Source organism: Nylanderia fulva, unplaced genomic scaffold, assembly GCF_048542155.1.
Source record: "Nylanderia fulva isolate GAGA-0341 unplaced genomic scaffold, ASM4854215v1 Scaffold3, whole genome shotgun sequence".
NCBI lineage: Eukaryota > Metazoa > Arthropoda > Insecta > Hymenoptera > Formicidae > Nylanderia > Nylanderia fulva.
Window position 1 is genome coordinate 2,824,267 of NW_028190368.1, and position 13,052 is coordinate 2,837,318.

Here is a 13,052-nt window from a genome sequence, read left to right on the forward strand (position 1 = left end):
ATTACGAGTGGTAACGTGATAAATATTTATTCAACACATTAATTCCATATAATTAAAATTTATCTCTAGAGATAATTTCTCGAGAGAGCGGATAGATTTAAACAAGAAAAAAAATCGGCCTTTTTCGTTTTAGCAATTTGCAGTCTGTTGCGAGCCGATATGATATGGAAATATTCTCGCGTCTCGTGTTTCCTATAACGAGTCGAGAAAGCAGTTACATTTCTACGGGGAGAGTAGAAATCTCGCCGTGCAACATCTTCGTCGTGCTATGTAGGAAATACACATTCTTGATTATTCACTTCATATGAAAATCTGAGAACTCAGAACAAACTTGAAGCACACGTATACATATATACAGACACACACACACACGCGCATTATATTCTGAAGCTGAAATGTGTAATTGTCGAAATGTCTAAGTCTCGGACACGGCGAAATACGAGAAGACAGTTGTCGCCCGTTGATCTTATGCGAATCAATTTTATTTTAATTTTATTATATTTCGGGAAGAATTTCTCTCTCTTCATATCTCGGAGTATGCGTATCAAGGATTTCTGGATGGATTAATGCCAGAAATCTTTACGGCGTGAAGCTTTAAGTGAACGTACTACTTTGTCCGTCGAAACGGAAAGTCACGATCATCCTGCGCGATCATCGCGAATCTTCGACATTTATTCTCGTCATCCTGTTCTCTTAATTAGCGTCGTCGTGACGATCGATCGTACGACAGCTGCGTTTTCGTCTACGACAAAGCTTACTAAGACATGTAAAGCAGAATTACTATTATTCGTTCTCTATTCCTGCCCGACGATGTTGAAACCACGAGGAATAAAAATAATACAGAGAAGACAATAGAGTTTTGACGAGTTTTCACGACGAAAATATCGTGTGTCTTAATATTACTCGATAAATTTTATATTTTATGAGAAATGTATATATATATATATATAGATATTTATCTAAACATTCGTCTTTCATTATTTCTAGTGCTATGAATAGTCGATAATATAATAATGCACTTGTGTAATTGCTCCGTCTTCTAAATATAGGACGATAAATCGCGACAGGAAGAAGTGTATACACAAGGAACGTGGCCTAGGAGAGCTTCCTGCAATTTACGAACCAGAATAAGGCATTCGTATGAGTAAACGCATTCTCAGTTCCTTCATTCTGACCAATGTTATTACGGAAATAAGTGAGTGAAGATTATTTTAATTAAAAACCGTCAGCACATTCGTCACATGGATGGTTATTATCGCGCACGGACGGTTTTCGAATATAAATTGCAATTTTCTTCCTTTGGTTCAAAGTATAATTTACATAATCACTTTAGTTTACAATCACTATCACGAGTAAATAAATTTAGTTTATCAATTAAAGAATTGAAAAAATTAAATAAGTAAATTTATTTCGAACAAAATTCAATTCATGAAAAAGACACGTAACAATGTTTAATTTATTTTGTTATAAAACTTTGTATATGAAAATCAAATTAAATCAATTTAACGAATTAATGATTTATAAGATTTACTAGAAAGAAACGTGTAAAAAATGAAGAATCATTCCCCAGTTCTCGATGTTCTTATTCGAAGGTGTCGCCATTAGTATGTTTTCCGAAAGCTCGATCTGTCCCGAAGATTCACGCGTGTGGATAGAAATCGCGTCGTGTACATACGCGAGGAATAAATGATTAGCGGCGTGTTTCGGCAATCAAAAACAAAGATGGCTGCTATTCGTCGACAGGTGAAAACGTATCGTGCATCTTAATTGCCAGCGCTAGCTCCTTCTCTCTCTTTCAACGCCTTCTTTCTAACGTACCGTAAATAAGCTATATATAAAACACAGATTTATTTTAAAATCTAAATGCCATAAATTTTATCCCAATAATGCGTAATTTATAAGATTTTTTTTCTCATCCTTTAATAAATCGGTCGATGCATTCGTTTATTATTTATTCGAAGAAAGGAGACGATTAGCGCATCCGGTGTCAAGCTTATTCCGAATTCTGAACAATGGCCTCGTCAACATCTTGATTTTGGGATGCGACCACCACCCTCTTTCTTCGAATCTCCGAATTCCTATTTCAAATGCGATGGGGTTGAAATCGACGTGAGAGTCCTGCCGATCTTACCTGCTAATTTACATATCTTCCCAGACTGACGATCTCATGCTCGACGCAAACAACGCGAGAGACCGAGAAGTCTTCAAGGATAAATTATATTTAGCCACGACCAGTCGCGCGTTTCCAGGGACATCGTTCAAATCGATATTTAACGATATCGGAATGATATTTACGACAATTGGAACTAGCGATTACGCGATTAAGGGAGCAAGATATTTAAAGTCCTTCATGGAAATACATGTACTTGTAATCAATCGTCTTTTATACATCGCTTCCTGCATGTTCAGTTCGAATTAGCTTTGTAAGTCCCACATATCGCCCTTTGCTTTCTCTCTCTCTCTCTCTTTCCTTCATTCAATCTATATTCTTTTCATTCGTACCTTTTTATATTCTTTGTTCCCCTTAAAATCTAATCGCACAGTAGACAAATTTGTGTTTTCTTGTTAAAAACGGTCTCCGTGAAAATTTTTGTGTTAAATATTTAACACATTCATGTGTTAATTTAACATATATTACTGTTCTGTTAATTGAACTTAAATGTTAAACCAATTGAGAAAAATGTAAAAATAACACAATGTGTATCTATTTTTAATTTTACACAATAATGTTCTGCTTTATTAGTGACAAGATTTATCTGTTAAAATTTACAAGAAAAAAATGTAGATTTTCCATTTTATAATTTAAGTGAGGATGATAAAATCTAAAATTATATATCCATATTATGTTAAATTAACACAAAAATTTCTTGGGACATGTGATATTTGTCAAATTTAACAGAAATGTTTCAACTGTGCAATTGTCGATGTCGATCATAATTTTATTTTGATATTCAGAATTATCGATAGAGAAAGCCGGGCGAAAAATATTTGAAATCGCGCCGAATTGCTTTAGTTGGTCGACGAGAATTCGATTCAGGGACTAGGCACGTTTGTTTCGTCGCGCGACGAAAATTATGATGGCGAACAGCTTTGAATACAATGAGTCGCCTATGAATGTAAGTTCTCTCTCTCTCTCGTAGTAGCAGGGCATCCCATAATGACACGTAGTGAAACTCGCAGGTCGAGCGAGAGCGAAACGTCCGGGGCGACCTTAATTTCGATCGCCATGAATTTAAATCGCTCCTAATGTCGGCGGCCAAATAGGATGCGAAAGCATTGGTCCGGACTCCGGATCGTTGCATCGAATTACAAACGATCGAGAGTGCGGAAGAGTGGGAAGAAAAGAGAGAGAGATTCACTCGCGCCCTGATTTGCGGTCGCACTGTTGCAAAGTGTTCGGAGCACGTGCCAATTTCGAGCTATCATCTCTCGTATTTATTTCTTTTTATTCTTATTCCAAAATTTATTTATTTTTCCACCAGAGATAGTAGTTCCTAAATTATTACAATAATAATTTTTTTTTAATCGAGCGCGCGTAGCAATTTATTTATTTATTTATTTTTGTTGTTTTATTAGTTATTCTGAGCAGAATTTGAGCGTACGCGCGACTTCCGGTTGGAAAACATTTTCCCATGATATCTTGGAAAATTCCGGAAAACATCATTCTCGTAATGGATTTATTTATTATTTCACAGAGGGAATTATTTGAGACGGAAAGATTTTTTTGTTACAAAAAAAACGCGTCGATGGAACGATCCGACAAACAGTGATTTCACTGATTTATGGTCGGACTATCGATATATAATCATGGCGTTGCTCATAGCGTGCCAATATGTTTACTACCTGTCGTCAATGAGGTACTTAACTCTAAATTATTATCCGACTCTTTATATCGCCGTACATAAACCGGATACATATTCTCTCTGAGCGACATAATTATATCGGTCGTTCAAGGTCGATAACAAGCTTCCACTACAAAACTCACAACTTGGTAGACTTTAAGTCGTTTTCGTAAAAAGTCTCCAAATACATTTTTTTGTCGAATACGAAATAAAAGTCCCGGTAAAATAATTGAACTAATTGTCGCGAGCAGAGAAAAACCCGAGTTTCCAGTTTACTTAGCTACATTCGCAATTCTCGCCTTCGAACTCGATCAACAAGTTTTTTTTCCAAGGAAGAGAACATCTGGTCCTCCGAGCGAATAATAGGGATTTACGACTCGTTCTCTCGCTCGCAAGTTTCAACAAAATGAGAATGCATCCTTTTATTTGAAAATACTGAAACCGACCTGGCCCCAAGTCGGTGTGACCCGGTTTCTTTGTTCTCTTTGACTAGAAGTTATTTCCTTTTAGGATTCTTCCAAAGATCAGCTCCGTATTATTCCATTCCATTCATTGTCAGTTTCAAACCTAACAGATTTGAATTTTCGTGCGAGAGAATGAGATGCGCACGCGCGTATGTACATACATAAAGATGTAAATAAGCATCGTAAAGGCGTTGCGTGAATTAATTCGAGAGGAGCCGGAATTCATTCGCGAATCGCGGCCTCGTTATTTCGTCACGCGAGCAGTAGTGGACTTGACATATATAACGTTAATCGGCGAGTCGAGCCGCTGCTGGGACGAGCCCGCGGCTCGCAAACGCAAGTAAACGCGTACAACGCGATCGCACGTGCGTAATTGCGAGCGCACGCGCGACGCAGCGTAGCGTTTATTACGATGGTGCTTTGCTTTCTGTTTCGTTGGGCAGGTGCGCTCTCTCGTAGAGGAGCGCCGACCGTGACCGCGGTAATTACACATCGAAGGGAAAAAGGCCTTCCCTTTCCTCTTTCTCGAAAAATCACTACTAGACTCGGAAGATTACTTCGAAATCACTCATTAAAAAAGCGGTTGCCCAATTTAATAAATGGAATTATTTATTATATACAGGATGTCCCCCAAAGCAGATATAGGGCACAGTCAACTGAAGTCTTATACCACTTTGCGATATTCGTAATAATTATTACGAGTTGTTCATCATTTAAAATATCTGAGCAGTAGGCTGGAATCGGTAAGCACATGGGATGGCTTCTCCGTCTTTTGCTCAGATAATGTTTCTGTTACTTTATAAGAAACGTAAACAAGTAAGTTATTTTACATGCTTACCGATTCCTGTTTTCCACCCGCTCATTTGCTCATCGTTGTCTAATATTTTAATTAACAACAAAATAATTAAATTGCGAATATCGCGAAATGGTATACGATTTTTCTATTCAATTTACTGTATTCTGTTCACGAGTATTGTAAAGGATGCTTTGGGACACCCTGTATATAGGCGCGAGCATCGTAAAAGACACGCAAGGACATTGTAGATTTGGATTTTTTTCAATTTTAACAGATTTGAAAGTTTCGTAAAATTGAAAATAGCAGATGGAGATCCTCAAGGAACGCGATGTAATCTATACGGGTGACGACAAGGTTTTGACAGGCAACAAGGCTTTGACGTGATGTTTTCACAGGAGTTACCCTCATGGTCACAGCAATCGAACGATTAAGAAAAACAAAAATATCGATAAAATGATGAATTCAATTACAGCATCAAGATCACATGTCAACTTAACTTTTTGTGCTATTTAATTATTTTCTCGATCAATTAACTTATTCGAAGATTAAAAAGAAATGGCCCGTTCGCCGTCGCGACCCTTCGTTATTTTCTCATTTTTCTCGCATCTTCTTCTCGGGAAAAAACGCCGAAATGAGGGATCTCTTTCCGGCCCGGTGCATATCCGGGGCAGCGGAGTTGGTCCAGCGAGAGTTCAACCGAAAACTCGATTATGGGGGAAACTTTTTTCACCCTAGGCAGGTCTCGACACACCCACCAAATCCCACGCTCGCGCACCGTGAAAATTGGACGAAACATCTTGAAGAGTCGTTACCAAAATATGCGCGCATATACTTAACTAGAAAACGAGAAATGCTGTTTCTCTGAAAAAAAACTTTCTTGCTACTGCCCTGAACTATATAACGTCAAATACGAATCTTCGTTCCCTCTCTCGTACAAATAATTTCATGAATGTGAATGATGCATCATCCTACTATCAGTGTTGTGCTTAGATGATTTTAAAATTAGCAATTCATCTAGATAATTTTCTAGATAATAGTTTTTAAGACTGCTTAGATAAACACAGTTATCAAAAAAATGTAAATTATAAAAAGGATATAAAAATATATGTATTCATATTTTTATTTATAAATTTTTATTGCTTACTGCTTGAGTTCTACTATTTAAGTATTTTTATGTGCTATGATTCTAAATCAAAATTATGTGAAAATTATTTTTCATAATTTAGTAAAGATAATACTTTTTTTCATCTAACAATAAAATGCAGATATAGATACTACATATTTTTATTATCTACATAAAGATAAGCTGACGCCAAAGTTTCATCTAGATAATCATCTATATAATTTTATTTAGATAACAGCAAACACTGCCTACTAAATGTTAATATATATAAAAATATATAAAAAAGTATGTCGAGAAATTACGAAAAAAAATGTGCACGTAGGTAACGTTCGCGAATAAGGCAACTGTTCTTTTTGCGGTGAAAAAGAAAAGAATTCTCGAAGCACGACCGGAAGCGATACGTCTTCGTCAATGGTTTTGCAGCGTGGTTTCCGCATGGCAAATCGCGCGTAAGGAAAGAGAGAGAGAGAGAGAAAGCTAGAGAGAGACGGACAGAGTCGCCAGAGTACAGGTGTATATATATAAATCCGGGCGTCGAATTTAAAATTAAAATTCATGTCAATATTATCCGGTTAGCCGTGCATTTTCTCAAGTTAGGAACGCGCGAACGTCCCGCGGTTCATCGTACGATGAACGAGCGTGGCACGAGAATAGACGCTTCGATATCTTCGGTTGTTGACCGTCGTCATCGTCGTCGTCGTCGACACGAGTTATTCGTCGAGACCGCGAGCAGAGGCCCGAACGAGGAGAGGCCATCGCTGCGCAACACCTCGCAAGTCACATCTCCGTGCGTGGCTTCCGGTCTTACCCGTTGCTTCCTCCCATCGTTAATGACCTGCTCGCGTACTATACTACCTGCGTCGTTTACCTTCAGGTGGGCATCGTGGCGCACGAGCGCTATGGGAAAAACGTGATCGTCCGCGTACTAATAATAAGAGAAGTTGACACGAGTACCAAAAGGTTAACAAGAGCCAAACACAAGATAAAGGACGCGAGTACGAAATTAATAATAATTTTACATTTTATTTATTTGTTTCAAATTTGAACGAAGATCTTTTCAAGTCCTACTTCGAATCATCTTCAGTATCTAACTATATATAGTTAAAAGTATACGGAGAGAATTTTTTTCTCAAATTTATCCTGAAATTTATCATCACAATCGTGGGCTCGCGTGGGACATAATATGATAATGGAAGAATTTGATGAGTTTTTTAAATTAATATTTGCCATAATAAAAAATATTAATAGGTACAGTGTATTAAGCAAACATATTTTATATCTTATTGTGGTAGATATTAATATTTTTATTGATAATAACTCTTATAAAATTTTTCCAATACCATATTGTCCCACGATTACCATGATTTTCAAGGTAAATTCTAAGAAAAAATTCTGTGTAATTAAAACTTAAACGTTATGTGTCAAATGTCAAATAAACTTCGAAATCCTTCATAGACTACACGTAGAGATTTAAATAATTTAAATTTATTTACTTATATGCATGACACATAATTTGTAATTACTCTTAATTTACTGAAGGCTTGCGAAATGGGATCTTCAAGTTTAAACCAATAGATACTTAAAATTATTTATTAGCCTTTTTTATTATTTCTATTTCGTATTGATATAATTATAGCCTTTTCCTTTTTATTAAGTCACCATTTAATTTTCTCTCTCCTTTATGTCATTCTCAGCATCCTCGTTCAGGTGCATCGCATACGACATAAACGGGCGCATGTGAACTCGTACTGGTCCATTGCACGCGGACGAAGAGCAGGAAACTATTTCACGCAACGACGCTTGCGGTTACAACTGCGACATTTATTCGTTATAGTTCCCAGAAAAAAATTTGAAAGAAAATATGAGAGATGCTTTAACGTGAGAAAATTTATCTTCAATAAATAATCCGTCAAGAAAGCGTAACCGCAGAATTATCTGTTTGTAACTTATAGAGATCATTCAAAAAAAAAAATTAATCATTTAAAAAAAACCATCTTCATTATTGAGAACTCTTCTGAGAAAACGACGAGGCGTTTGCTCTCGTTTGCGCCACGAATATTATGACTTTAGCGAGGCGTTAAAAAGAATCCAGGCAGAAACAGGCGGAGCTTTTTCGCGCAAACGGTACCTGGAACCGCTATTCGGTCTGTTATGCCACCGCCGAAGACCGCGTTCTTCAAAGAGATATATACGTGTCAATCCAAAAGAGTTAATAATAAACTCGTTCCCTTACGCGCAGCGAATGTTCGTACTATGAATTTTTTTACGCGCCCTATTCCTTTGCGTAATAAAAACTTAATAAAAAATTAATGAAAAATTAATAAAAAATTATCGTTGTCCAAAGGCTTAAGTATTCTTTCGATTCGTAAGTAATTTATTTTCAATCGTACTACAACATTGCATTTGCTGCATGCCTTATGTCCGCAAATACTGGGTCAATCTCTGCGTCGCACGGCGAGAAAATCGTCGAAATTAGCGAGGCCGGATTTAGGAAGTGATTACTCACTGATGGAATTTACTCAGCCGGAAAACAATGTGCTAAATTTACGCGACGTGCGTTACGATTTTCTCGTTACGACTATACGACCGAAATCGAATCGCTGTGATTACATCGCGCGCCATTTATGTTCTTCTTCTCGCGTATTATATGTCGAGTTTTCCGAGAGATAAATAACGTTTTTTTATTTTTATTGTTTTTACTTTATTTCAAATTTCATGACAAAATTTTACTCACAAAGACTCTATAAAAATAACAGGAACATATTTTACCAGAAAAAATATATACATACGACAAATAGAGGCAAGTCGCATTTTATCGAGCCACTTTCGTCTGTCATTGGAAAAAATAAAAAAAAAACAGAGGAAGTTCTGACGAATAACGGGACTAGTATTCCCGGGAAGAGCCGCGAGACAATTCATGGTTTTCGGTCGATGACAACCGGGAAGGAGGATGACAGAATTGCTAAGATTTCCATTCTCGAATCTGGTTCTTTTCGTGATTCTCTCGATCTTTATCGCGAATAAATCTATCGCGCTGAATACCGTTTAGCATTTTAAAGAATATTATTGTCAAGTAATATTAACTGTGATTCACTGTGATTTACAGTGCTTTTATAACAAAATATAAAATTTTCTTTGTAATTTTTCACAAAAACGATTATCTCGTCCACTAAGAAATGTCACAATTACATGCATATTTAAAACTAAGGTCTGTTTTTTTTCAGTTGAACTGACTGCACTAGTTCAGAGTTTATCTCTTTCCTTCTAATATTGAGTACAAAAAACTCTAAACTAGTGCATCTAATTCAGCTGAACAGACATCTAAATATCTCTTAGTATATCTAAAAATATTATTCGCAAACAAGCTCAGCGCTACGAGATAATCTTATATAAACTTTCCTCTCTCTCTCTTTCAACAATTTTTCTTCAATTACAATGTTTCAGATATACCTACACCGTTCAAATATTGAGAGTAAAAAAACTTTACAATTTCTATATATCTTTTACTATGAATGTTGAACAAACAGATGCTTCCGATAGGGATTTCCCGTATATATACGAAACCAGACAGGCTATATCTTATTGGAGGAACGGAGAAAGCTGCCGAGGAAACTAGAAACAGAGACGGTTGAGAATAATAATTCCGTCATCCGCGCTCGTTTCGACGCTCCCTCGACACCGACTTCACACCTCTTCTCCGTCCCTCATAATTCGTGCTCTGTTCGCTCGAAGAAGCGCTCTTTCCGCGGTAAATCAAGAATACTCACGTGGAGGGAATTCGTTCGAATTTGTAATTTTGTACCTCGCGTGCGACTAAAAAAATATTCTATTATAAAAAAATGCTGTTATCTCTGTTAGTCCGGGACTGTAAAGTGTAACTTGTAACCTATCAGCCATATAACTTCGTACTTCTGCACTGAAAAAAATTTGTTACATTAACAAAAATTCTGTTCGAAAGCAAAAACCTGATTTATTGTGCAAACAAGATGCTTGTTGCGTTAAAAGGAATTCTGGTAGATTCAACCGCAGTAATTCTGTTTCGTCCATTTTCGAACAGCATTTTTGTAACAAGATTTGTTTTCAGTGTGTGGCAACCAAACCGCGCGCGATACGCATTCCGCGGTTTCTGAGGATCTCTCTCTCTTGTGCACATTACCGGTAACTATTTATACATACGAGCGGTTAATTCGTTTCCGAGGAGAGCCGGCGAGTGGCGGTGGAAGATTTAAGGTGTTTTCCATCAGTGACAGCGAGACGAGCTTGACAGCGAGAGAGGGCAGCGTCCTATCGTACGCTCGCATCTCTATACCGACACGTACTAATTAGCCGGATAATCCGCAGTGAATAACGATCTCGGCTCCTCGTAGATCCAGAAGAGGCAGAGCAAACAAACGCGCGAGTTAGGCGATACAGATCTCGCGATGGGGCATGCTTATTGAAGCTAACGATCGATATCCATCGATCATCGATACTTGTTGGAGTTTCTTTAAGGCCTTGAGATACGTTGTATAAAATTGCACAGTATAATGGCTCTCTTTCTCTTGCGGAGAGGCCTTCGGTGATCACACCTTCATTGATCACTCAGGAAACGTAGATCAGGGTGTCCAGCAGAGTCAATGAAAAAAATTCCCCGACTTTTTCAGATTTTCTCCAAGACCAGAAATTCATTTTTTCCCAGACTTTTTAGTATTATTTCTTTCAAATATATAATTTGTATATATCTATATGATAAATTATGAAATTCTTGAGATATATTTTTGTCAACAATGAAAAGATTCGGAAGTTAAAAAACAAAAATTTAAATCAATCATACAATCTGCATTATATGTACGATAATCAAAAGTAAAAAAAAAACACATTTAGTTTTATCTCTAAACACATTGAAATAAAATAACACGATGATGAAAATACAAATGAACAAATCGATTTTTAACAACACAGAAAATTAGCGTGCTGGGAGTCAAGGAAGTTTATATTCATTTAATAAAAAATTTCAACTTTTTAGTATTATTTCTTCCAAATATATAATTTGTATATATCTATATGATAAATTATGAAATTCTTGAGATATATTTTTGTCAACGATGAAAAGATTCGGAAGTTAAAAAACAAAAATTTAAATCAATCATACAATCTGCATTATATGTACGATAATCAAAAGTAAAAAAAAAAACACATTTAGTTTTATCTCTAAACACATTGAAATAAAATAACACGATGATGAAAATACAAATGAACAAATCGATTTTTAACAACACAGAAAATTAGCGTGCTGGGAGTCAAGGAAGTTTATATTCATTTAATAAAAAATTTCAACTTTTTAGTATTATTTCTTCCAAATATATAATTTGTATATATCTATATGATAAATTATGAAATTCTTGAGATATATTTTTGTCAACAATGAAAAGATTCGGAAGTTAAAAAACAAAAATTTAAATCAATCATACAATCTGCATTATATGTACGATAATCAAAAGTAAAAAAAAAAAAAACACATTTAGTTTTATCTCTAACCACATTGAAATAAAATAACACGATGATGAAAATACAAATGAACAAATCGATTTTTAACAACACAGAAAATTAGCGTGCTGGGAGTCAAGGAAGTTTATATTCATTTAATAAAAAATTTCAACTTTTTAGTATTATTTCTTCCAAATATATAATTTGTATATATCTATATGATAAATTATGAAATTCTTGAGATATATTTTTGTCAACGATGAAAAGATTCGGAAGTTAAAAAACAAAAATTTAAATCAATCATACAATCTGCATTATATGTACGATAATCAAAAGTAAAAAAAAAACACATTTAGTTTTATCTCTAAACACATTGAAATAAAATAACACGATGATGAAAATACAAATGAACAAATCGATTTTTAACAACACAGAAAATTAGCGTGCTGGGAGTCAAGGAAGTTTATATTCATTTAATAAAAAATTTCAACTTTTTAGTATTATTTCTTCCAAATATATAATTTGTATATATCTATATGATAAATTATGAAATTCTTGAGATATATTTTTGTCAACGATGAAAAGATTCGGAAGTTAAAAAACAAAAATTTAAATCAATCATACAATCTGCATTATATGTACGATAATCAAAAGTAAAAAAAAAACACATTTAGTTTTATCTCTAACCACATTGAAATAAAATAACACGATGATGAAAATACAAATGAACAAATCGATTTTTAACAACACAGAAAATTAGCGTGCTGGGAGTCAAGGAAGTTTATATTCATTTAATAAAAAATTTCAACTTTTTAGTATTATTTCTTCCAAATATATAATTTGTATATATCTATATGATAAATTATGAAATTCTTGAGATATATTTTTGTCAACGATGAAAAGATTCGGAAGTTAAAAAACAAAAATTTAAATCAATCATACAATCTGCATTATATGTACGATAATCAAAAGTAAAAAAAAAAAAAAACACATTTAGTTTTATCTCTAACCACATTGAAATAAAATAACACGATGATGAAAATACAAATGAACAAATCGATTTTTAACAACACAGAAAATTAGCGTGCTGGGAGTCAAAGGAAGTTTATATTCATTTAATAAAAAATTTCAAATTATATTGAGACAAATGTGGAATGTGAAAAAATCTAGCAGATAAATAGTAAAATTTCCTAACAATTCCAGATTTATGAAATTCCCTGGCAATCCCCGGTTTTCCAAAATTCCCTATAGACTCCCTGATAAACCGAAAGGGTCGGGAGAGATCTCGCTTTTACGCGGCGCTATAAAGATTTTATATTTAGAAGGTACTATATACGTGACACGATAAAGGTCCTTACTTT